We start from the raw sequence: 26,463 nt of genomic DNA on the forward strand, positions 1-26,463 counted from the left end.
ACTCCACTTTCAAGGAGCTATGAACATGTACCCCGAGATCTCTTTGTTCTATAACTCTCCCCAATGCCCTACCATTAACTGAGTAAGTCCTGCCCTGGTTCAATCTACCAAAATGTATCACCTCGCATTTATCTAAATTAAACTCCATCTGCCATTCGTCAGCCCACTGGTGCAATTGATCAAGATCCCGTTGCAATCCGAGATAAGTTTCTTCACGATCCACTATGCCACCAATCTTGGTGTCATCTGCAAACTTACAACCATGCCTTCTATATTCTCATCCAAATCATTAATATAAATGACAAACAACAGTGGACCCAGCACTGATCCCTGATGCACACTGCTGATCACAGGCCTCCAGTTTGAAAAACAACCCTCTACAACCACCCTCTGGCTTCTGTCAAGAAGCCAATTTTGTATCCATTTAGTTACCTCACCCTGGATCCCGTGAGATTTAACCTATGCAACAAGCTACCATGTGGTACCTTTGTCAAAGACCTTGCTAAAGTCCATGTAGACAACATCAACTGCACTGGCCTCATCTATCTTCTTGGTTACCCCTTCAAAAAAACTCAATCAAATTTGTGAGACATGATTTTTCACTCACAAAGCCACGCTGACTGTCCCTAATCAGTCCTTGCGTCTCTAAATGTCTGTAGATCCTGTCTCTCAAAATACCTTCCAACAACTTACCTACCACAGATATGAGGGTCACTGGCCTGTAGTTCCCAGGCTTTCCCCTGCAGCCCTTTTTGAACAAAGGCACAACATTTGCCACCCTCCAATTTTCAGGCACCTCACCCATGACTATCGATGATTCAAATATCTCCTGCTTCTAATGCATACATTCATAATATATTCATATTATTTTGTGTCCCTGTTTATTGATCTACGAACCTGGCTCTTTTTGTGTCCTCACTTCTTCTAGTTTTCACCATTTAGAAAGTATCCTATTCTATCCTCTTTAGGTCCAAAGGGATGAGCTCACACTTGCCTATGTTAGAATCTTTTGACTTAATCGAGCAACATCTTTTTGTAATTTTGTGCTTCTATTTACACTACTTAAAATGCCACCGGCTTTTGTGGCATCGCAAATTTGAATATCTTGTTTTCTAATCCACCACCTAAGTTATTGTTCTTAAATAGACTCTAGTAATTTCCCAGCAACAGATGTTAGGCTAACTGGTCTTCGTTCCTTGGTTTTCCTCTCTCCTTTTTCCTAAATAGGGAAGTGACATGCACAATTTTTCAATCCAAAGGAATAGTTCAAGAGAATCTCAGAATATTACAACTAGAATATCAGCAATATGTTCACTTACTTCCTTTAACTCTCGTGTGAGAATCATTGATCTGAAGGATTTCTCATTCTTTAATGCCATTATTTTCTTCGTCATGGTTACAATGTTTAGTTATGTTGATTTTGGTCAGTTCCTATCCTTTAGTCAATGTAAGTTTCAAAGAACAAAGTAAAGTACAGCACAGTAAAAGGCCCTTCAGCCCTCCAAGCATGCGTCGATCATGATGCCTGCCTAAACTAAACCAGTATTCACTTACGGAGTCCGTATCCTTCCATTCCCATCCTATTCATGTATTTGTTTAGTTGCCCCTTAAATGCCACTATCGTACCTGCTCCCACCACCTCCCCGGGCAGCGCGTTCCAGACATTCACCACCCTCTGTGTAAAAAAAACTTGCCTCGCACATCTCCTCTAAACTTTTCCCCACACACTTAAACCTATGTCCTCTAGTACTTGACTTGTCTATCCTGGGAAAGAGCATCTGACTATCCGCTCTGCCCATGCCACTCATAATCTTGTAGACCTCTATCAGGTCTTAGGATATCTGGTAACTGACCTCTTCCTATACTGTTAACGCTGATGAAAAGCAAATATTCAACATGTCCTCCATTTCCGTATTTTTATTGACAATATCACCATGATGAGTTCTCAGTGAGTCCAAATTATTCCTGATCTTCCTCTTTTCCTCATAAAAAAGTGTCGATTTCATGTCCCTTGCAAGTTTCTTTTCATATTCCTATTTTGTATCTCTTACAATTTGTTTCACCACTTTGCTGTCCTTTATCTTTCCCAGCATCCATGATCTGTGAGGTTTGTTTGCATAATTAGTTAGTTTTAGGTTGTTTCTTATCACTTTAACTGTGCATAGCTGTCATTTTTGGCAACTGGAGCTCATATCCCTTAGAGGAATAAATGTGTCCTGTATAAATGTAAATTATTCTTTGAATGAGTCCCACTGCTCTTCTGTCGATTTACCAGGAACAGATTTTCCCAAATACTGTGGACAGTCTCTGCCTCATTCATAGCCTTACCTAGAGCGAGGAGTTTAGTGGCTAATTCATGTTTCCCCCTTTAAAAAACGATTAAAAACTCTTATAATAGCTATTTACTAAATCTTCACATATCAGGCTAAATCTGGTCAATTACTCACATTTATTCATTTATTATTTCATACAGATGAGTGTGACTAGCAAGGCCAGCATTTCTTCCCTATCCTTAATCTAAGTGACTTGTTCAGCCATTTCAGACAGCAATTAAGAGTCAACCAAATGATAATGGAATCATAGCCAGACCAGGGAAGGTTGGACTGCCTAAAAGACATTAGTGAACCAGATATGTTTTTATGGCAATCAAAGATAGCTTGATAGTGCCTTTATTGAGACAATGGGGGCAGGGGGTGTGATCTTACCAAAAAAAGTCAAAGTACTGAACTAACATAAAAACGGAAGAGAATTATGTTGATTGTTTGGGTGAGTTAAAAATTGAATCTGAGGAACAAAATGAAGCAAGATCTGTTTCCTGCCAGCAGGGGGAGGGGACGATGCCTAGGCTCAAGTGAAGGCCAGCAGATTGAAGCAGAGGGCACCATTGCGCATGTGCAGATCTCTCTGTTCTGTGCTGAGAGATCTGTCAGTGTCTCCCCCCAGCTACAGCCTGGCTCTGCGGCTGATCAGCTCACCCCAGCAATCGCTGGGCTACGTGGCCGTTCACTTCCCCCTATCCCCCACATGAACCAGCCGATTGCCGCCTCCAACCCCCCCCCCCACCCATATGGACCTGTCGATCGAAGCCCCCCGCCCCCCCCCAATCCCTGCACGCAGTTGCTGATCCCCCGCTGCACAGACGGCCAATTGCTGGTTACAGAGTTTGCAGCATTCTGTCCTCCCCCCATCACAACTGTAGAGCGTGCAGCATCCCCCCACCCACCTCCCCTTAGCTCACACCCCTTCAGGCCCCACGCCCTCCCAGTAGGCCCCATTCCCTCAGGCCCTGCCCCCTTGGCACTGCCTGGTGCCCAGTGGGCAATGCAAGTGTGCCAGGCTGGAGGTGCCAGGATGGCACTGCCCAAAGGGCACCACCCTGCCCCTGACCTTCTGGGGTGGTCTCATTGACCTCCAGTCCTACCAGCGAGGCCATCACAACAGGTCCCCGTTGATATGGACCATATGTGATCCTCAGTGGCAAGGAATTTCACCAACGAGGCCGCTAAGGCAAGTGAGCCCGGATGATTCTGTCCTGGGGTCACTGATTGTATTAAAATGAGATTTAAAATATATTTAAATATTCTATTCAGCCTCACGTCCAAAATGGCGCGAGGCTGATCTCGCTCAAGATCGCGAGAGCTGAGAAATTGGCCACAAACCCAATTTTGCAGCTCTCTCATGAACTTACATATAAACATAAAAACTAAAAGCAGGAGTAGGCCATTCGGCCCTTTGAGCCTGCTCTGCCATTCATTTTGATCATGGCTGATCATCGAATTCAATATCCTGATCCCCACCTTCTTCCCAAATCCCTTGATCCCTTTTGTCCCAAGAGCTGTATCTAATTTCTTCTTGAAAATCAGACAATGTTTTGACCTCAACTATATTCTCTGGTCGTGAATTCCACGCATTCACCACCCTCTGGGTGAAGAAATTTCTCCTCACCTCAGTTCTTAAAGGTTTACCCCTTATCTTCAAATTATGATCCCTGGTTCTGGACGCCCCCACCATTGGGAACATTCTTTCTGAATCTACCCTGTCTAAAATCATGTTCAAATTTTATAAGTTTCTATGAGATCCCCTCTCACTTTTCTAAACTCCAGTGAATATAATCCTAACAGTTTGAGGATTCAGAGTAGACCATTTAGGATAGAGGTGAGGAGACATTTCTTCACCCAAAGAGTGTTGAGCCTGTGGAATTCATTACCACAGGAAGTAGTTGATGCCAAAACATTGAATGTATTCAAGAGGCGGCTGGGTATAGCACGTGGGGTGAATGGGATCAAAGGTTATGGGGAAAAAGCAGGATTAGGCTATTGAGTTGGACGATCAGCCATGATGGTAATGGGTGGCACGGTAGCACAGTGGTTAGCACTGCTGCTTCACAGCTCCAGGGTCCCGGGTTCGATTCCCGGCTCGGGTCACTGTCTGTGTGGAGTTTTCACATTCTCCTCGTGTCTGCGTGGGTTTCCTCCAGGTGCTCCGGTTTCCTCCCACAGTCCAAAGATGTGTGGGTTAGGTTGATTGGCCAGGTTAAAAAAAAAATTGCTCCTTAGAGTCCTGAGATGCGTAGGTTAGAGGGATTAGCAAGTAAAATATGTGGGGGTAGGATTGTGGTCGGTGCAGACTCGATGGGCCGAATGGCCTCCTTCTGCACTGTAGGGTTTCTATGATTCTATGAATAGCAGAGCAGGCTCGAAGGGCCAAATGGCCTCCTCCTGCTCCGATCTTCTATGTTTCTATGTTTTTAACCAACTTAGTCTCTCTTCATATGTCAGACCTGGTAACCTTCGCTGTACTCCCTCTATAGCAATGATATCCTTCCTCAGATAAGGACACCAAAACTGCACACAATACTCCAGGTGTGGCCTCACCAATGCCCTATACAATTGCAGCAAAACATCCCTATCCCTATACTCAAATCCTCTTGCTATGAAGGCCAACATACCATTTGCCTTCTTTACTGCCTGCCGTACCTGCGCACTTACTTTCAGCGACTGATGCACAAGGATGTCAAAGTCTCGTTGAGTATCCGCCTCTCTCAATTTACACCATTTCAGGTAATAATCTGTCTTCCTATCATTGCTACCAAAATGGATAAACTCACATTTATCCACATTATACAGCATCTGCTATGCAGATGCTCACACACTCAGCCTGTCCAAATCACACTGAAGCATCTCTGCATCCTCCTCACAGCTACCCTCCCACCCAACTTTGTAGCATCTTTAAGTTTGGAGACAATACATTTGGTTCCCTCTTCCAAATCATTAATATATAATGTGAACAGTCGGGGTCCTAGCATAGATTCCTGCGGAACCAGAAAAAGACCCATTGATGCTAACTCTTTGCTTTCTATCTGCTAACCAGCTTCCTTTCCATCTCAAGACATTACCTGCAATCCCAAGTGCTTTAACTTTACATAGTAGTCTGTTATGTCAGACTTTCTTGAAAGCTTTCAGAAGGTCTAAATAAATCACATCCACTGGTTCTCCTCGGTCAACTCTACTAGTTACAGCCTCAAAAAATTTCAATAGATCCGTCAAGCATGATTTCCATTTTGTAAATCCATGCTGACTTTGTCTGATTATACCACTGTCTTTCAAATGCCGAGTCATGAAATCCTTGATAATAGCAACTTCCCCAGTACTGACGTTAGGCTCGCTGGTCTATAGTTCCCGGTTTTCTCTCTATCTCCCTTTTTGAATAGCGGGCTTACATTACCTACCCTCCAATCAACTTACCCACCCATTGACCAGCAGGGCAAGAAGGTAACATCGTCCTCTAGATTTCAAGTCAAGACGTTATTAGTTCAATTTAAATTCCAACAGCTGCTCAGTGGAAACCATGCCCCAGACAATTAGCCTGAGCATCTAGAATACTATCCTAGTAGCACCACCACCAAGCTATTATCTTCCTGGCTATCATTACTAATACCATTTTTGGTTCTCTGACATATTGCTGCAGAAAATTATCCTGGACACACTCAACAAAAATCACTCCCTTTTTGCCATATGCTAGTCTGTTTAACCAAAACTTTATAAAAGTTACAAGTATCACAATTAAAATCACTCTGGCTTTACAACATACTTGCCTTATATTATTTAAATAATATAAACCACCACTTCACAACTGCCTTTGGGGGAGTAGTGAGAAGCCTACTTGTGACTAATAAACTTTAAATAAACTTTTTCTTACCATTGCAGTGATTTAATCACTAATCACAAGGTTGCTTCTCCCTCTCTGCTATTTTCCACATCATTCTTGTAGACCTTGTAACTTGGTATATTTAGTTCACAGTTCTGATGGACATATCTTGGTAATGGATATCCAGGGGTTGGATTTACCAGCGTACCAGCTGACTTTACAAAAGCTTGCTCCACATCCTTATTGTGGGTGCCTTAACAAGCTCAATGTGGGACTTTCATTCCTCGGTGGAAGGAAGTCCCGCCTTCTTACAGACCTAGCAGCAACTAAACTTAAAAGTGGGTGCTGTTGGAACTACAAATAGTCCCATGAAGAAGACTCAGATAAGTCCGTAATTATGGATATGGAGGGATTGGGCATCCAGGGAGGGAGGGAGGGGTGGGAGGTTGAGAGTCGGGCTTTGGGGGCCTAGGGAAGGCACAAGGAGGTGGGCTTATCATCTTGGAGGGATGCCCCTGATACGCACAAGCACTGCTGCCTGACAGCACCAGGGACTGGGGTTCAATTCCGGTCGTGGGTGACTGTCTGTGTGGAGTTTGCACGTTCTCCCCGTGTCTGTGTGAGTTTCCTCCAGGTGCTCTGGATTCCTCTCACAAATGTGCAGTTAGGTTGATTGGCTATGCAAAATTGTCCTTTAGTGTCAGTGGGATTGACAGGGAAAATACATAGGATTGCGGGGATAGGGTCTGGGTGGGATTGTTGTCGGTGCAGTTACATGGGTAAGATGGGTAGAAAGGGATATGGGCCAAATGCGGGCAATTGGGACTAGCTTAGGGGTTTAAACAAAAAAGAATGGCATGGACAAGTTGGGCCGAAGGGCCTGTTTCCATGCTGTTAACCTCTATGACTCTATGCAGGCTTGATGGGCCAAGTGGCTTCCTTCTGCACTGTAGGGATTCTAAGGTGAGTTAGGTATGCAGGATCATATAGTCATGTGATACTAGAAATGGGAGGAGCTAGGTTTGTAGCTGAGAAAAACAGCTTTCTGAGTTCAGTTGCTGGAGAGGGCTGTTCAAAGATAACAGCTTAGAAGCAGATTGCTCTGTACAAAATCTCTCTGGAAGCTCTAAAGCTGTTAATCCAAGTCAAAGAAAGTATGCCTGGAGTTGCTAACTAATTTTAAAGAGAGATTTAAGTCTATAAGATAAATGTTGCTTGATTGGATCTGAATAGTGATAAGTTAGAAGTTAAATGTCATTTCTTTTCATGTTTAAAGATTGTTCAACAGTTAAGAGTTAAACTGTTTCATTTTCTTAGAGTGTTATTTTGTGATGATTCTGTGCTATTTTGATATATTTTATGTGTAAGGTGGGGCCGCTTTAAGAGACACTGTTTTGTTAAGAATCAATTTGTCTGATAAACATGCAGCAGATGCTAAGAATGTGGGCTAATAATTGATTTCAGTTAGGAATGTGTTACTTTGTGGAGTTAGGAAACCTTTTGTTTATTTAGGTTCTCTGGAGATTTTAGACTAGGTATGCAGATTCAGCTGAGTTTTTGTTTAGTTTGATTGGCAGGGACAGAGTCACATGATTAATGGGATGTGCGAAGTTTGCAGGAAAGGAAGAGTTTCATTTTCATTTTAAAATGCAAGCAGTTGCTGTCTGGGCTGCCAGAAGAAAGCAGTATCTCTTTCTCTCTCACTCTCTCTCCAGAGGTGTTCTGAAAGCTCCAGGACTGGACAAGCAAATATGCCTGTGTTTTGCTAACTAAGTTTAAAGAGATGTTTAAGTCTATAAGGGTAATTTTGCTGGATTGGAACTCTTAGTAATAGGTTAGCAGTTAAGGATTGTATCTTGTCATGTTTAAGTATAGTTAAAGTGTTAAAAGTTAAGCTAATTCATTTGTTATAATTAATCTGTGTTATTAAATAAAACTCCTTTTGATAAATGCTTTCTGGTGTGTCAGTAGAATCACATCTTGAAGGAAACTTCTTATCCTCATACTAATGCCAAAATAGAAAATTGTTGGGGTCTAGTCTGGCTTCAGATCTGGTATCCTAACATCTTAAGCCGTGTTATGAATAAAGCTTGTTTTGATTTTTTTAAAATCCTAATTTGTCAGTGGAATTATCCTGAGACAAAGCACCCCTTGCTCACATTTATGCCAAAATAGAAAAACTACTGGGGTCGAGTCTGGCTTCCTAATGTAACTTGGGATTTCTGATTTGGCATCCTAACAGTATCTAATCCAATATTTTTTTCTCATATTCTATGTGTCTGTAAAAAGAACATTTATTCAGACCACGTACCCTAAGCTGTCATCCTGCTCTGCACTGAATGCCTACATTATGATAAAGCTAAACATTATGTTAACCCACCCTAAATAAAATCATTTTTTGTAAATAAGCACACTGGGCGAGATTCTCCGGCCTCTCAGCCACGTGTTTCCTACCTCCTGAAGAGGTGCATGTTGTTTGCTAGCGGCGGGGTTCTCTGGTCCCGCCACTGTCAATTAGACTAGGAGAACCCCCGCTGGCCACTATCTCCAGCACTGAAGTTACTTTTCTAAAGGGCCGTGTTCAAAGTCTGGATTTGAATGACAATCGTTCATCATTGAGAATATTAAACATGGATGAGGCCTAACCAGTTCTCGATTCCCTAGACGGATTACTTTGTAGTGCCGAATTAGTCTACAAGTGCCCTTCATATGGGTCAATCACAGAGAAAAAAAGATTTTTGTGATTGAGGAAAAAGGAGATGACAGCGACTGAGCTGATTTTTAATGCAAATAACCTACATTGAACTTTTCAGTTCAGTACATGAATTCCAAAATTATGTTCATTTTCTGAAGTTTACATTAGTCTGTTTCTTTAATCAATCACCAAAATCTTCACCGTCTGTCAAGTGTAAAGTAATACATTTTGACAATATGAAATGAACTACACTGTCTGAGTGTAGTGGAGGCAGGTTCAATCGTGGCTTTCAAACAGAATTGAATAATTACTTGAAGAAGAAAAATTGGCAGGTTTACTGGAAAATGTCAGGGGTGTCCAACTAGCTGAGTTGATCTTGTGAAGAGATAACATGAAAGTGAAGGGCCAAATGGCCTGTTTCTGTGCTGAATCCATTCTATGGTATTCTCTGCTGTTTCACACAGTTGGTATTTATCTGACATATAGTAATTAATATGCATTCACTTTTCCTTACAATCAAAAATCTTATGTTATCATGTCTTTGGTAATCCATAAGGAAGGTAATTAACAGTCATAAGAACATAAGAACTAGGAGCAGGAGTAGGCCACCTGGCCCCCGAGCCTGCTCCGCCATTCAATAAGATCATGGCTGATCTTTTCGTGGACTCAGCTCCACATACCCGCCCGCTCACCATAACCCTTGATTCCTTTACTGTTCAAAATTTATCTATCCTTGCCTTAAAAACATTCAATGAGGTAGCCTCAACTGCTTCACTGGGCAGGGAATTCCACAGATTCACAACCCTTTGTGTGAAGAAGTTCTTCCTCAACTCAGTCCTAAATCTGCTTCCCCTTATTTTGAGGCTATGCCCCCTAGTTCTAGTTTCACTCGCCAGTGGAAACAACTTCCCTGGTTCTACCTTATCTATTCCCTTCATAATAGAACCATAGAACATTACAACACAGAAACAGGCCTTTTGGCCCTTCTTGCCTGTGCCGAACCATTTTTATGCCTAGTCCCACTGACCTACACCTGGACCATATCTCTCCACACCCCTCTCATCCATGTACCTGTCCAAGTTTTTCTTAAATGTTAAAAGTGAGCCCGCATTCACCACCTCATCTGGCAGCTCATTCCAAACTCCCATCACTCTCTGTGTGAAGAAGCCCCCCCTAATATTCCCTTTAAACTTTTCCCCCCTCACCCTTAACCCATGTCCTCTAGTTATTTTCTCCCCTCGCCTCAGTGGAAAAAGCCTGCTTACATTCACTCTATCTATACCCATCATAATTTTATACACCTCTATCAAATCTCCCCTCATTTTTCTACGCTCCAGGGAATAAAGTCCTAACCTATTCAACCTTTCTCTGTAACTCAGTTTCTCAAGTCCCGGCAACATCCTTGTAAACCTTCTCTGCACTCTTTCAACCTTATTAATATCCTTCCTGTAATTAGGTGACCAAAACTGCACACAATACTCTAAATTCGGCCTCACCTATGTCTTATACAACCTCACCATAACATTCCAATTCCTATACTGATGCACGTTATCACACACGAGGCTTGAGATGCTCAGGAAATAAAGGCTTTTATTTACTGTTACAACGAAGCTACTAAGTATAGTACACGATCCCAGACTGAGGGGTCCCAGACAGAGCAGTGACCTTTATACCTCTCCCAGGAGGCGGAGCCCGACTGGGATGTACCATAATAACTATAATACAAGGTGTAACAGCCCAACCCTATCCCCAACAGCAACATAGATACATACTTGTAGTACTGGCCAGACCCTGGCTCAGTACTATCTAGTGGGAACCAACGATGGTTCACCACATTCACCCCTCCTTTGAAGACAAAGGCCGGCGGGGTACAAAAAAAACAGAATAATTTGTCATCAGTCTATAAGTTCAGACGGTCAGGGGGACCACACCGTCGTTGTGACCTCCTCAACACCGCTGATGACACCGGAGTAGGCACTCACGGTGGCGTTCTCCCCAAGGCGATGTCCAACGGTTCCTCCACAGTCTGACGGGCCGGTTGACCCCAAGGTGATGATAATCCATTGAGTTCCGACACGCCCTGAAGTGCCGACCATCCTCTGGACTCAGGCAAGCTGTACACGGGAGTAAAAGGGTTAAGTGATGGTCCCGATGCTGCTCGCGCCGTGTACGGAGGGGAAACAATAGTTGGGGGGTGTCTAACAGGGGGTATGGGAGCGACAGGGGTTTCTACGTCCCCTGCTGGCGCCAGGTCTCGGATCGAGACCGTGTCCTCTTGCCCGTCAGGGTATGCCACATAGGCATACTGAGGGTTGGCGTGGAGGAGATGGACCTGTTCGACCAACGGGTCGGACTTGCGGGCCCTTGCATGTCGCCGCAAGAGGACAGGTCCTGAGTACGTCAACCAAGACGGTAATGAGGTCCCCAAGGAAGACTTCCGAGGGAATGAAAACAGCCTCTCATGGGGAGTAGCGTTGGTTGCCGTACACAGGAGTGAGCGTATGGAATGGAGCGCATCAGGGAGCACCTCTTGCCAACGGGAGACTGGAAGGCTTTTTGACTTCAACGCCAGTAAGACAGCCTTCCAGACTGTAGCATTCTCACGTTCCACCTGTCCGTTACCCCTAGGGTTGTAGCTCGTAGTCCTACTAGAGGCAATCCCGTATGAGAGCAGGAATTGCCTCAAGTCATCGCTCATGAACGACGAGCCCCTATCGCTGTGAATGTAGCAGGGGTACCCGAACAGGGTGAAAAGATCACGGAATGCCTTGATAACCGTGGCAGCGGATGTATCAGAGCAGGGAATAACAAAAGGGAATCTCGAGTACTCATCAATGATGTTGAGGGAGTACACATTCCGATCTGTTGAGGGAAGGGGGCCCTTAAAGTCGACACTCAGTCTTTCGAAGGGACGAGTGGCCTTGACTAATTGTGCCCGGTCAGGTCGGTAAAAGTGCGGTTGGCATTCCGCGCATACCCGGCAGCTTCTCGTTATGGACCTGACATCCTCCACTGAGTAGGGCAGATTGCGGGCTTTTACAAAGTGGTAGAGCCGAGTGACCCCAGGATGGCAGAGGTCATTATGGAGAGCCTGCAAACGGGCCTCCTGTATACTGGCGCATGTTCCACGCGACAGGGCATCCGAGGGCTCATTGAGTTTCCCTGGACGATACATGATGTCGTAATTATAGGTGGAGAGTTCAATTCTCCACCTCAAGGTCTTGTCGTTCTTGATCTTGCCCCTCAGCGTGTTATTGAACATGAACGCCACGGACCGCTGGTCCGAGATCAGGGTGAACCGTTTTCCCGCCAAGTAATGGCGCCAATGCCTGACGGCCTCCACAATGGCCTGGACCTCCTTTTCCACTGCTGAATGTCGAATTTCGGGGCCTTGGAGGGTGCAGGAAAAAAAGGCGACGGGCCTGCCCGCCTGGTTAAGTGTGGCGGCCAGGGCGAAATCAGATGCATCGCTCTCCACCTGAAAGGGGATGGACTCATCAACAGCGTGCATCGTGGCTTTCGCGATGTCGGCTTTTAGTTTATCAAAGGCCAATCGAGCCTCTGGTGTTAGGGGAAAAGAGGTGGACTTGATGAGCGGACAGGCTTTGTCCGCGTAATTGGGAACCCACTGTGCATAATAAGAGAAGAAGCCTAAGCATCTTCTCAGTGCTTTTGCACTAGTGGGCAGGGGAAGTTCAAAGAGGGGACGCATACGGTCTGGATCAGGGCCAATGACCCCGTTTTCCACCACGTATCCGAGGATGGCTAAACGGCGCGTACGAAACACACACTTCTCCCTGTTGTAGGTCAGGTTCAGGCGAGATGCAGTGTGTAGGAACATCAGGAGATTTGTGTCGTGGTCCTGCTGGTCATGGCCACAGATGGTGACGTTATCCAGGTACGGGAAGGTAACCCGCAGCCCGTTCTGGTCCACCATTCGGTCCATAGCACGCTGGAAGACCGAGACCCCATTGGTGACACCAAAGGGAACGCTGAAAAAGTGATACAAGCGACCATCCGCCTCAAAAGCCGTGTATTGTCGGTCCTCTGGGCGAATGGGGAGTTGGTGGTAGGCAGACTTGAGGTCTATGGTGGAGAACACCCGGTACTGCGCAATCTGATTGACCATGTCAGATATGCGCGGGAGGGGATACGCATCCAGCTGCGTGTATCTATTAATGGTCTGACTATAGTCAATGACCATCCGGGGTTTGTTCCCACTCTTGACCACCACGACCTGCGCTCTCCATGGACTAGCGCTTGATTGTATGATCCTTTCCTTGAGGAGCCGCTGAACTTCAGATCGAATGAAGATCCGATCCTCAGCGCTGTAACGCCTACTCTTAGTCGCAATGGGCTTGCAGCCTGGCACAAGATCCTGGAACAGGGAGGGTGTGGTAATCTTCAACGTCGAGAGGCTACAGTTGCGTTGGGCGATTTGGAAGCTGCTGTTCTCCCACTGAAAGCGGAGTGAGTGGCCCACCGTACTGTAGGGTTACACTCTTCAAGTGGACCATGGAATTTAGTCCGAGGAGTATTGGCACGCAGAGGTGCGGCAACACCAGGAGCTTGAAGCGCTCGTAAACCGTGCCTTGCACCGTTAAAGTTACTACGCAACTCCCTAGCACGGTGACAGACCGGGACCTTGATGCCATAGAAATTGTCTGTTTGACAGGTTGGATCTGGAGGCCACACCGCTTCACAGCATCTGGGTGAATAAAACTCTCAGTGCTCCCGCCGTCAAACAGACAATAAATCAAGTGGTTGTTTACCTGAATGTCCATCATAGACTTGTCGAATCTATGAGGCTTGGCCTGGTCCAGGATGATTGACGCCACCGTTGGTTCATGAGCGCCACTGCAGGCAGCTGAGATAGACGAAGATGACCCCTGCTGGTCGTTCGCGGTCGGTGCCGACCAACATGGCCGCTCCCATAGGTCGCACGTGAGTGATGGCGCCAAAATCAGTGACCCCTGGTGGTCACACATCTCCGACTCCGTCGACTGTAATGGCGTCGTCCTGGCCTCGCACGTGGACGAAAACCTCGACGATGCCGACGACGAAGAACCAGGCTCCGGGGAGTCGCAGGCCGCACTGCTGTTCCTAGAAGTAAGTTTAGATCGGCATACTTTCGAATAATGTCCCTTCTTACCGCAGGCGGAGCACAACACAGCTTTAGCGGGACACCATTGCCGAGTATACTTCGCTCCCCCACAGAAGTAACACCGCGGGCCGCCCGGAGCTGCTGCCGTCGTCAGGCCCGAGTGTGGGCATGCCATTACGCAGCTTTTCGAACCCGAGGGACGAGGAGGGATCAGCGACTGCTCCTGCCACATTGTCTCCACGTGGTCTTCAGGATACAATACTAGACTTTTGAAGGCCGTCTCCAACGTATCCGCTAGTTCTATCGACTTAGTGAGGTCAAGATTACCTTGCTCCAGCAGTCTGAGTCGGATATAAGATGATCCGATTCCCGCCAAAAACGCATCTCGAGCGAGGTCGTTCATATTCTGGTCTGCCGACACTGCTTTGCAGTTACAGCCCCTGGCTAGCTGTAGGAGCTCGTTCGCGTATTCTTCCGTCGTTTCGCCGGGCTGCCGTCGTCGAGTGGCTAAGAGGTATCGAGCATGCATTTCGTTTGGCGGTTTAATGTAACGCTTCTTAAGAAGCTCGAGGGCCTTTGTGTTGTTGGTGGCCGCACAGATCGCGAGGTATACGGTGTCGCTTACCCTCGCATGGAGGACCCGGAGTCTGTCATCGTCTGTGGTGACCGCTGCGGAGGCTGCCAGGTAGTCCTCAAAACATTTCAGCCAGTGGTCGAAGGTGTTAGAGGCGCCCGCCGCACGTGGATCCAGTGTATGACGTTCAGGTTTTAACATCTGCTCCATACTCTCTGTATCGTTTTTTTTTTACGACGAGAGTTTACTTAACAGTAAATAAAATTGATGTGCGTTATCACACACGAGGCTTGAGATGCTCAGGAAATAAAGGCTTTTATTTACTGTTACAACGAAGCTACTAAGTATAGTACACGATCCCAGACTGAGGGGTCCCAGACAGAGCAGTGACCTTTATACCTCTCCCAGGAGGCGGAGCCCGACTGGGATGTACCATAATAACTATAATACAAGGTGTAACAGCCCAACCCTAACCCCAACAGCAACAAGTACAACAACCCATCCCTAACCCCAACAGCAACATATATACATACTTGTAGTACTGGCCAGACCCTGGCTCAGTACTATCTAGTGGGAACCAATGATGGTTCACAACATATACTCACTACTTTGATTTATAAAGGCCAATGTACCAAAAGCACTCTTTATGACCCTATCTACCTGTGACGCCACTTTTAGGGAATTATGGATCTGTATTCCCAGATCCCTCTGTTCTACTGCATTCTTCAGTGTCCTCCCATTTACCTTGTACGTTCTACGTTGGTTTGTCCTTCCAAAAGTGCAATACCTCACACTTGGCTGCATTAAACTCCATCTGCCATTTTTCAGCCCATTTTTCTAGCTGGTCCAAATCTCTCTGCAAGCTTTGAAAACCTTGCTCACTGTCAACTACACCTCCAATCTTTGTATCATCAGCAAACTTGCTGATCCAATTTACCACATTATTATCCAGATCATTGATATAGATGACAAACAACAATGGACCCAGCACTGATCCCTGTGGCACACCACTAGTCACAGGCCTCCACTCAGAGAAGCAATCCTCCACTACCATTCTCTGGCTTCTTCCATTGAGCCAGTGTCTAATCCAATTTACTACCTCTCCACGTATACCTAGCGACTGAACCTTCCTGACTAACCTCCCTTGCAGGACCTTGTCAAAGGCCTTACTGAAGTCCATGTAGACAGCATCCACTGCCTTCCCTTCATCCACTTTCTTGGTAACCTCCTCGAAAACTCTAATAGATTGGTTAAACATGACCTACTACATACAAAGTCATGTTGACTCTCCCTAATAAGTCCCTGTCTATCCAAATATTTGTAGATCCTATCTCTTAATAATTCTTCCAATAATTTACCTACTACTGACGTCAAACTTACCAGCCTATAATTTCCCGCATTACTTTTTGAGCCTTTTTTAAACAACGGAACAACATGAGCTATCCTCCAATCATCCGGCACCTCACTCGTAGATACCGACATTTTAAATATATCTGCCAGGGCCCCTGCAATTTCAACACTAGTCTCCTTCAAGGTCCGAGGGAATATCCTGTCCGGTCCTGGGGATTTATCTACTCTGATTTGCCTCAAGACAGCAAGCACCTCCTCCCCTTTAATCTGTATAGGTTCCATGACCTCCCTACTTGTTTGCCTTATTTCCATAGACTCCATGCCAGTTTCCTTAGTAAATACGGATGCAAAAAACCCATTTAATATCTCTCCCATTTCTTTTGGTTCCATACATAGCCGACCACTCTGATCTTCAAGAGGACCAATTTTATCCCTTACTATCCTTTTGCTCTTAATATACCTGTAGAAGCTCTTCGGATTATCCTTCACCTTGTCTGCCAAAGCAACCTCGTGTCTTCTTTTAGCCCTCCTGATTTCTTTCTTAGTTTCTTGCACTTTTTATACTCCTCAAGCATCTCACTTGTTCCCTGTTGCCTATACATGTCATACATCTCTCTCTTCTTCTTTATCAGAGTTCCAAAATCCCTCGAGAACCAAGGTTCCTTATTCTTATTCACTTTGCCTTTAATCCTGACAGGAACATACAAACTCTGCACTCTCAAAATTTCTCCTTTGAAGCCCTCCCACTTACCATTCACATCCTTGCCAGAGAACAGCCTGTCCCAATCCACGCTATTTAGATCCTTTCTCATTTCTTCACATTTGGCCTTTTTCGAGTTTAGAACCTCAACCCGAGGACCAGATCTATCTTTATCCATGATCAAGTTGTAACTAATGGTGTTATGATCACTGGAACCAAAGTGTTCCCCTACGCACACTTCCGTCTCTTGTCCTAACTCGTTTCCTCAAAGGAGATCTAATATTGCATCCTGTCTAGTTGGGACCTCTATGTATTGATTTAGAAAATTTTCTGGAACATATTTTACAAACTCTAACCCTTTAACAGTAAGGGAGTCCCAATCTATATGTGGAAAATTAAAATCCCCTACTATCACAACTTTATGTTTCCTGCAGTTGTCTGCTATCTCTCTGCAGATTTGCTCCTCCAATTCTCGCTGACTATTGGGTGGTCTATAATACAACCACATCAATGTGGTCATACCTTTCCTGTTTCTCAGCTCCACCCAAATGGCCTCGGTAAACAAGCCCTTTAATCTGTCCTGCCTGAGCACTGCTGTAACATTTTCCATGACTAGCAATGCCACCCCCCCCCACCCTTCATCCCTCTGCCTCTATCACATCTGAAACATCGGAACCCTGGAACATTGAGCTGCCAGTCCTGCCCCTCCTGTAGCCAAGTTTCACTAATGGCTATGTCATAATTTCATGTGTAGATCCACGCCCTCAGCCCGTCTGCCTTCCCCACAATACTCCTGGCATTGAAATAGATACACCTCAGAAGATTATTGCCACCACACACAACCCTTCTATTTGTGATTTTGCATGAACTATTAACATCATTTATTTTCACCCCCTCTCCACTATCTGCTCTGGCACTCAGGTTCCCATCCCCCTGCAAATCTAGTTTAAACCCTCCCCAATAACACTAGCAAACCTCCCTGCAAGTATATTGGTCCCCTTGTAGTTCAGGTGTAACCCGTCTCTCTTGTACAGGTCCCACCTGCCCCAGAAGAGGTCCCAATGATCTCGAAATCTGAAACCTTGCCCCCGACCAGTTCCTCAGCCACGTGTTCATCCGCCCGAGCATCCTACTCTTACCCTCACTGGTACGTGGCACAGGTAGCAATCCTGAGATTACTACCCTCGGGGTCCTGCTTTTTAACTTCCTACCAAGCTCTCTATACTCAGACTTCAGGACCTCCTCACTCTTCCTTCCTACGTCATTAGTATCGATGTGTACCATGACATCTGGCTGATCACCCTCCCACTTCAGAATGCTGTGCACGCGATCAGAGACATCGCTGACGTTGGCACCCGGGAGGCAACAAACCATCCGGGAGTCTCTGTCATGACCACAGAACCTCCTGTCTGTACCTCTGACAATCGAGTCCCCTATCACTACCGCTCTCCTCTTCTTCCACCCTACCTTCTGTGCTGCAGAACCAGACTCAGTACCAGAGATCCAGCTGCCACAGCTTGTCCCAGGTAAGGCATCCCCCACAACAGTATCCAAATCGGTATACCTGTTGTGGAGGGGAATGGCCACAGGGAAACCCTGCTCTGCCTGCCCTTTCCCTTTCCCTCGCTTGACGGTAACCCAATTACCTGTGCTCTGTGCCTTTGGTGTAACTGCCTCCCTGAAGCTACCATCTATAAACTCCTCATTCTCCCGAATGATTTGGAGGTCATCCAGCTCCTGCTCCAGTTCCCTAACGCGGTTTGTTAGGAGCTGCAGCTGGATGCACCTCCTGCAGGTGTCGTTGTCAGGGACACCGGAGGTATAATCTTATATGTTTCTATAAGATCTCCCCTCATTATTCTGAATTCCAATGAGTATAGCCCCAGTGTACTCAGTCTCTCCTCATAAGCCAACCCTCTCAACTCCGGAATCAACCTAGTGAATCTCCTCTGCACCCCTTCCAGTGCCAGTATATCCTTTCTCAAGTAAGGAGACCAAAACATTACATAGTACTCCAGGTGTGGCCTCACCAGCACCTTATACAGCTGCAACATAACCTCGCTGTTTTTCAACTCCATCCCTCTCGCAATAAAGGACAAAATTCTATTTGCCTTCTTAATTACCTGCTGCACCTGCAAACCAACACACTGAGATTCCTGCACAAGGACAGCCAGGTCCCTCTGCACTGCAGCATGCTGCAATTTTTTACCATTTGTATAACAATCCATTTTGCTGTTATTCCTACCAAAATGGATGACCTCGCATTTACCAACATTGTACTCCATCTGCCAGACTCTCGCCCATTCACTTAGACTATCTATATCCCTTTGCAGACTTTCAGCGACCTCTGCACACTTTGCTCTGCCACCCATCTTAGTGTCATCTGTGAATTTTGACACACTACACTTGGTCCCCAACTCTAAATCATCTATGTATATCGTAAACAATTGCGGTCCCAACACTGATCCCTGAGGCACACCACTAGTCACTGATCGCCAACACCCATTTACCCCCAGCCTTAGCTTTCTGTTAATTAACCAATCCTCTATCCATGCTAATATATTACCCGTAAGACCGTGCACCTTTATCTTATGTAGCAGTTTTTGGTGCGGCACCTTGTCAAATGCCTTCTGGAAATCCAGGTACACCACATCCACAGGTTCCCCATTGTCCACTGCACATGTAATGTTCTCAAAAAATTCCACCAAAATGGTCAAACATTAGTCAGCATTCATCGGCATCAAAATCACGATATCACAGCAGTAAGAACCTTTCCTGGTATGAGCTAACTTGGATCATATTGTTATTGTCATTAACATATTGGTGAGCTTTTTGACTCATACGTTTCTCTTGGGCAGAAGTCTGGGATGGCATGGTAACACAATGGTTAGCATTGCTGCTTCACAGCACCTGTGATCCGGGTTTGATTCCCGACTTGGTTAACTGTCTAGAGTTTGCACATTCTCCCCATGTCTGCGTGGGTTTCCTCCAGGTGCTCTGGTTTCCTCCCACATTCTGAAAGACGTGCTGGTAAGATTCATTGACCCGAACAGGTGCTGGACTGTGGCAACTAGGAGAATTTCACAGTAACTTCATTGCAGTATTAATGTAAGCCTTACTTGTGACTAATAAATAAACTTTACTTTAAGCTAGCTGTTCAGAATTGTATGATACACATATTGAATTGAAATTTATCTTCAGAGTATTATTTAATTTCATGAAAGAAATAATTAGTATTATATGAAGTGATTGGATGGCTGCTTAAAGATCCTGTGCCGGCCAACCCAATTTATTTTTTAAAGTATACATTACAAATATTTTGATTGAGAAATACTTTGAAAGCGATTCCACTTTCCTGAGAAATTATCAAACTCAGGAAAGTTTAACTGGAGCAATATAAGCTCTTGGTCATCAATGTAAGGAAATTTTATTATGCATTATCCACTTATGCCCATACTGAGGAATGTGAAACCCATAACTTCTCACTTATCATTTGAAAATAAGAAATCCAATATCAACTGGATCCAGTCATTCGATTCCAGCCCCCTACTTACTGGCTCCAAATTGTAAAACCAGTAAAAGGAAGACCCTGTCTTTTTTTTAAAAAAAGATTGATTTCATCAGCTTATTCATAATATAGATGGTGTAGCTTTACAATTTTCTTCATACAGGTTTTGACAATTTTCCTCCTTCCTGCCTGTCCACTAATTTAATTGTCTGCAGACTTATGTGAAAAATGAGCCACGTGTATTCCAAGCATTGAGTTACCAGATTATTATTCTAAATAGGAGCAGCATTTTGCAATCAGGGACTAGAGACACTCTTTTAGGAAGCCAACATTCAAACGCTGCTGGAGCTGGGTGATATGAACAAGGGTCCATTTACCCCAGCAGGCCAATACTGGAAAAGTCAAGGGTTAAATTTGTGTGACATTTATCAGTGTGCCGACAGGTCCTTTATCGATGCAAATGTTCTGTTGCCAGTTAGTCGATATGCAAATTTCAAAGATGAGGCTTTACAGTTTTTATTATTTGCCTACACCTGCTTCTGGTTTCTATGTTTTTATTTCCAATCCTCTGGGATGGGAAGTTCCAACGATTCGTAATCCTCTAAGTGAAGACATTTTTCTTTGTCTCTCTCTCTCCTAAATTGCTAACCCCTTATCCAGAGACTATGGCCTAGTTCTGGATTCTCCAACCGGGGGGGGGAAAGCTTCTTGTCATTTACCCTGTCAAGCCCTCTCAGAAACATACGTGTTTCAATAAGTTCTGATTCTTCTAAACTTTCGAGAGTACAGATCCTTTCTACTCAATCTTCCCTCATGTAACAAACATCTCAATTCAGGAAACAATCTAAAAAACCTTCATTGCGTCCACTGTCAGGTAAATATAACACTCAGGCATGGAAAGCCAAACGATTCCCAGTGTTTCTGGTGTAGGCTCACCAAAGCACTATACAACTATAACAAGACTTCCTATTCTTGTCCTCCAATTTCCCTGTATTAAAGACCAACTGTTTACAACTATTTTTTGCATCAGTGGCAGATAAATGTTTATTTTCAAGTAATTGTTTTGAGCTGCACTTGAGTTTCAGATGTTCATTAAGCATCCTGCTCAAATTAGTTAGCCTCTATTCAGAATTTGTGAACTGCCAATTTGGCGGTGCCAACTTGTTTCAGGGGCACTGCCAGGGCAGACCCCAATGGGAGCCTCATGGGATAGGGAGTGGTATTCACTAATCTGTGGGGGGGAATGGACGTGGGAACTGGGGACACTGGCAATGGCCACTTGGCAGCAGTAGGTGCCAGCATTAACTGTGTTGGTGGGGCGGTTGTGGGAAAGGAGTTGGATGTTCGGGAAGAATGGGGGGGGGAGCTGGTGGTAGGTGCCGGCATTGACTGTGTGAGTGGGGTGGTTGGGCGAAAGGGGCCGGATGTTCGGGAAGAAGAGGGGGGCTGCCGGCATTGACTGTTGGGGGGTGGTTGTTAGGGGGAAGCTGTCTGATGTTTGGGGGTAAGGGGATTCCAGACTGACTGTTTGGAGAGAAGGTGGTGAATACCGGCTCTCGTGGTGGGGGTGGGGTGAATGCTGGCTCTGATTGGTGATGGGGGGGGTGGAGGGGAGCCTCTGCGACCCCTGTGAAGGGGAGGAGTGCGGATACTTTTTGGCCTGATATTGGGGGCCCTTTAAACAAGGCACCCCAATCTCAGTGCAGCCACGCTTTGCCACTGTATTGAGCCATGTTGGTTTAAAACACGCACACCTGTTTTTTCTTGTGGAAGAATAGTGTGGTAAGACCTGGAGAGAAAACCAGTGTGTTTCTCCGGAGTGAAATGTTTTTCTAACCAGAACCAACATTCTGCCATTTCTTGGGAAGATTTTGCCCTTAGTGTCATGCATTTTGGTGATGGGCTGAATTTTATGGTGCCTCTGGGAGTGGGTTAGGAGGCGGGGTTTGGGGTGTAGGGGATAGGCTGAAAAATCAGGTCTGAACCATTATGATGACTGAATTTTCCAGCAGCTGGGAAGTCCCAAGGTGGTTTTGGTGGTGTGACACAATGGAACTATAATTAATATAAAGGCAAACTGCTGCCGATCTGGGAACCTGAAACAAAACACCCAGCTCTAACGAAGGGTCGTCCAGACTCCAAACGTGGACTCTACTCCCTGTCCACAGATGCCGTTAGACCTGGAGTTTCTCCAGCACTTTCTGTTCTTGTTTGGGACTGTAATTAACCTAGTTGACAAAGTAGTTCACATTAATTGCATGCACTTAACTGCGATCTTACACTGTGTAACAGGGAAGCAGTGGTGTTGTGGTAATGTCACCAGACTGCAAATCCAGAGGGCCCAGGTTAATTCTGTGGGCAGATGGTTCAAATCCCACCACAAGAACTGGTGGCATTTAAAGTCATGGAATGAATTTAAATCTGGAATGAGGAAAAAAAAGCTAGTCTTGATAATAGTGACCACGAAACCATTGTTGATCATTGGAAAAAAATCTATTTGGTTCACTGGTACCTCTTTAAGGAAGGAAATTTGCCATCCTTTATGTGACTCCAGACCCACAGCAATGTGGTTAACTCTGAAGTAGCCTAGCAAGCCACTCGATTACAAAACCTACAAAAAGGAATGAAAACAAACAGATCACCCAGCATCGAGCTCAACACCAGAAACGACAATGACAAACCCAGCCCTGTCAACCCTGCAAATTCCTACTAACATCTGAGGGCTCCTGCCAAATGTGGGAGAGTTGTCCAAGAGACTAGTCAAGCAACAATCTGATATAGTTATACTCATGGAATCATACCTCACAATGTTCCAGACACTACAGTCGCCACCTCTGAATGTGTCCTGTTCCACCGAGGCAGTGACAAAGAGGTATGCAGTTGTGAGGGAGTTGCCCTGGGAGTTCTCAACATCGGCTCTAGACCCCCATGAAGTCTCCTGGCATCAGACATGGGCAAGGAAACATGTTGCTAATTGTCTCCAACAGCCCTCTCTCATCTGATGAATCAGTACTGTTCCATTTTGAACGCCACTTGAAAGAAACACTGAGGGTGTCAAGGGCACAGAATGTACTTTGGATGGGGGGATTTCAATCACCGAGCATGGCTTGCTGGTACCACTACTGACAGAGCTGGCCAAGTCCTAAAGGACATAGCTGCAAAACTCCTGCTGCCTACACCTGAACCGTGCTGTAGCTGATGTTCCAGTGAGCTGTATAATGAGGGAAGTGGAGAGGGTTGTAACCTGAACTGTGGGGGCAAGAGGCCAAGTTTGGGAAGATGTGGGTAAACCAAACAATTGAGGTGTGCAAGAGAAAAAGATACTAATATGGGAAATGATGAACAGATTGTGACAGGGAGGGACAGAGAGTACAAATCTAAGAGTAAATTAGTAGACAAGGCTAGATGCAACAAAAGTAATAAAAAAGACAAAACTATAGGCTCTATATCTAGATGCACATAGCATTTGTAACAAAACAGGTAAATTGATAGCGCAACTAAACGGTTGACAAATGGCAAGTAACATTAGCACCACACAGAATCACAGAATACCACAGTGCAGAAGAGGTCATTCGGCCCATCGAGTCTGCACTGACACATGAAAGGCCCTGACCTGTCCACCGAATCCCACTTGCCAGCACTTGGCCCATAGCTTTGAATGTTATTGCATGCCATGCATTCATCCAGTACTTTTTAAAGGATGTGAGGCATCCCGCCTCCACCACCCTCCCAGGCAATGCATTCCAGACTGTCACCACCCTCTGGGTAAAAATGTTTTCCCTCAAATCCCCCTTAAACTTCTCACTCCTCACTTGTCCCTTCATAACTGACCCTTCAACTAAGGGGAACAACTGCTCCCTATCCACCCTGACCATGCCCCTCATAATCTTGAACACCTCAATCAAGTCGCCCCTCAGTCTTCTCTGCTCCAGGGAAAACAACCCAAGCCTAGCCAACCTCTCTTTATAACTTAAATGTTCCATCCCAGGCAGCATCCTGGTAAATCTTCTCTGCATCCCCTCCAGTGCATTCACGTCCTTCCTATAATGTGGTGACAAGAACTGCACACAGTACTCCAGCTGTGGCCTCACCAAAGTTCTATACAACTCCATCATGACCTCTCTGCTTTTGTAATCTATACTCCGATTGATAAAGGCGAGTGTGCCATCTGCCTTTTTCAACTCCCTATTAACCTGCCTTTCTGCCTTCAGAGAGCTATGGACAAACACGCCAAGGTCCCTTTGTTCTTCGGAACTTCCCAGTGGCAAAACCTTTCATAGTATACTTCCTTGTCAAATTACATGTTTGACCAATCTATTAGAGTTTTTCGAGGAGGTTACCAGGAAAGTGGATGAAGGGAAGGCGGTGGATGTTGTCTACCTGGATTTCAGCAAGGCCTTTGACAAGGTCCCTCATGGGAGGTTAGTTAGGAAGGTTCAGTTGCTAGGTATACATGGGGAGGTAGTAAATTGGATTAGACACTGGCTCAATGGAAGAAGCCAGAGAGTGGTTGTGGAGGATTGCTTCTCTGAGTGGAGGCCTGTGACTAGTGGTGTGCCGCAGGGATCGGTGTTGGGTCCATTGTTGTTTGTCATCTATGTCAATGATCTGGATGATAATGTGATAAATTGGATCAGCCAGTTTGCTGATGATACAAAGATTGGAGGTGTAGTGGACAGTGAGGAAGGTTTTCAAAGCTTGCAGAGGGATTTGGACCAACTAGAAAAATGGGCTGAAAAATGGCAAATGGAATTTAACGCAGACAAGTGTGAGATATTGCACTTTGGAAGGACAAACCAAAGAAGAACGTACAGGGTAAATGGTAGGACTCTGAAGAGTGCAGTTGAACAGAGGGATCTGGGAATACAGGTACAGAATTCCCTAAAAGTGAGGTCACAGGTGGATAGGGTCATAAAGAGTGCCTTTGGTACATTGGCCTTTATAAATCGGAGTATCGAGTATAAAAGTTGGAGTGTTATGGTAAGGTTATATAAGGCATTGGTTAGGCCGAATTTGGAGTATTGTGTACAGTTTTGGTCACCAAGTTACAGGAAGGATGTAAATAAGGTTGAAAGAGTGCAGAGAAAGTTCACAAGGATGTTGCCGGGACTTGAGAAGCTGAGTTACAGAGAGAGATTGAATAGGTTGGGACTTTATTCCCTGGAGCGTAGAAGATTGAGGGGAGATTTGATAGAGGTGTATAAGATTTTGATGAGTATAGATAGAGTGAATGCAAGCAGGCTTTTTCCGCTGAGGCTAGGGGAGAAAAAAACCAGAGGGCATGGGTTAAGGGTGAAAGGAGAAAAGTTTAAAGGGAATATTAGGGGGGGCTTCTTCACGCAGAGAGTGGTGGGAGTGTGGAATGAGCTGCCGGATAAAGTGGTAAATGCGGGGTCACTTTTAACATTTAAGAAAAACTTGGACGGGTTCATGGATGATTTCCAAAAGGCGTTTGATAAGGTGCCCCATAAAAGGCTGCTGAAGAAGATTAGGGCACATGGAGTTGGGGGTAGTGTGTAAAAGTGGATTGGGGACTGGCTATCCGACAGGAAGCAAAGAGTCGGAATAAATGGGTGTTTTTCCAGTTGGAGGAAGGTAACTAGTGGCGTGCCGCAGGGATCGGTACTCGGGCCGCAACTGTTTACCATTTATATAGATGATCTGGAGGAGGGGACGGAGTGTAGGGTAACGAAGTTTGCAGACGACACAAAGATAAGTGGAAAAGTGAATCGTGTGGAGGACGGAGAAGATCTGCAGAGAGATTTGGACAGGCTGAGTGAGTGGGCGAGGATATGGCAAATGGAGTATAACGTTGAGAAATGCGAGGTTATACATTTTGGAGGAAGTAATAACAAATGGGATTACTATCTCAATGGAAACAAATTAAAACATGCTACCGTGCAAAGGGACCTGGGGGTCCTTGTGCATGAGACGCAAAAGCCCAGTCTGCAGGTACAACAGGTGATCAAGAAGGCAAATGGGATGTTGGCCTATATTGCGAGGGGGATAGAATATAAAAGCAGGGATGTCTTGATGCACCTGTACAGGGCATTGGTGAGGCCGCAGCTGGAATACTGTGTGCAGTATTGGTCCCCTTATATGAGGAAGGATATATTGGCATTGGAGGGAGTGCAGAGAAAGTTCACCAGGTTGATACCGGAGATGAGGGGTTTGGATTATGAGGAGAGGCTGAGGAGATTGGGTTTGTACTCGTTGGAGTTTAGAAGGATGAGGGGGGATCTTATGGAGACTTAGAAGATAATGCGGGGGCTAGATAGGGTGGAGGCGGAGAGATTCTTTCCACTTAGTAAGGAAGTTAAAACTAGAGGACACAGCCTCAAAATAAAGGGGGGTCGGTTTAAGACAGAGTTGAGGAGGAACTTCT

This window comes from Mustelus asterias, chromosome 1 (genome assembly GCF_964213995.1).
Source record: "Mustelus asterias chromosome 1, sMusAst1.hap1.1, whole genome shotgun sequence".
Classification (NCBI taxonomy): Eukaryota; Metazoa; Chordata; class Chondrichthyes; order Carcharhiniformes; family Triakidae; genus Mustelus; species Mustelus asterias.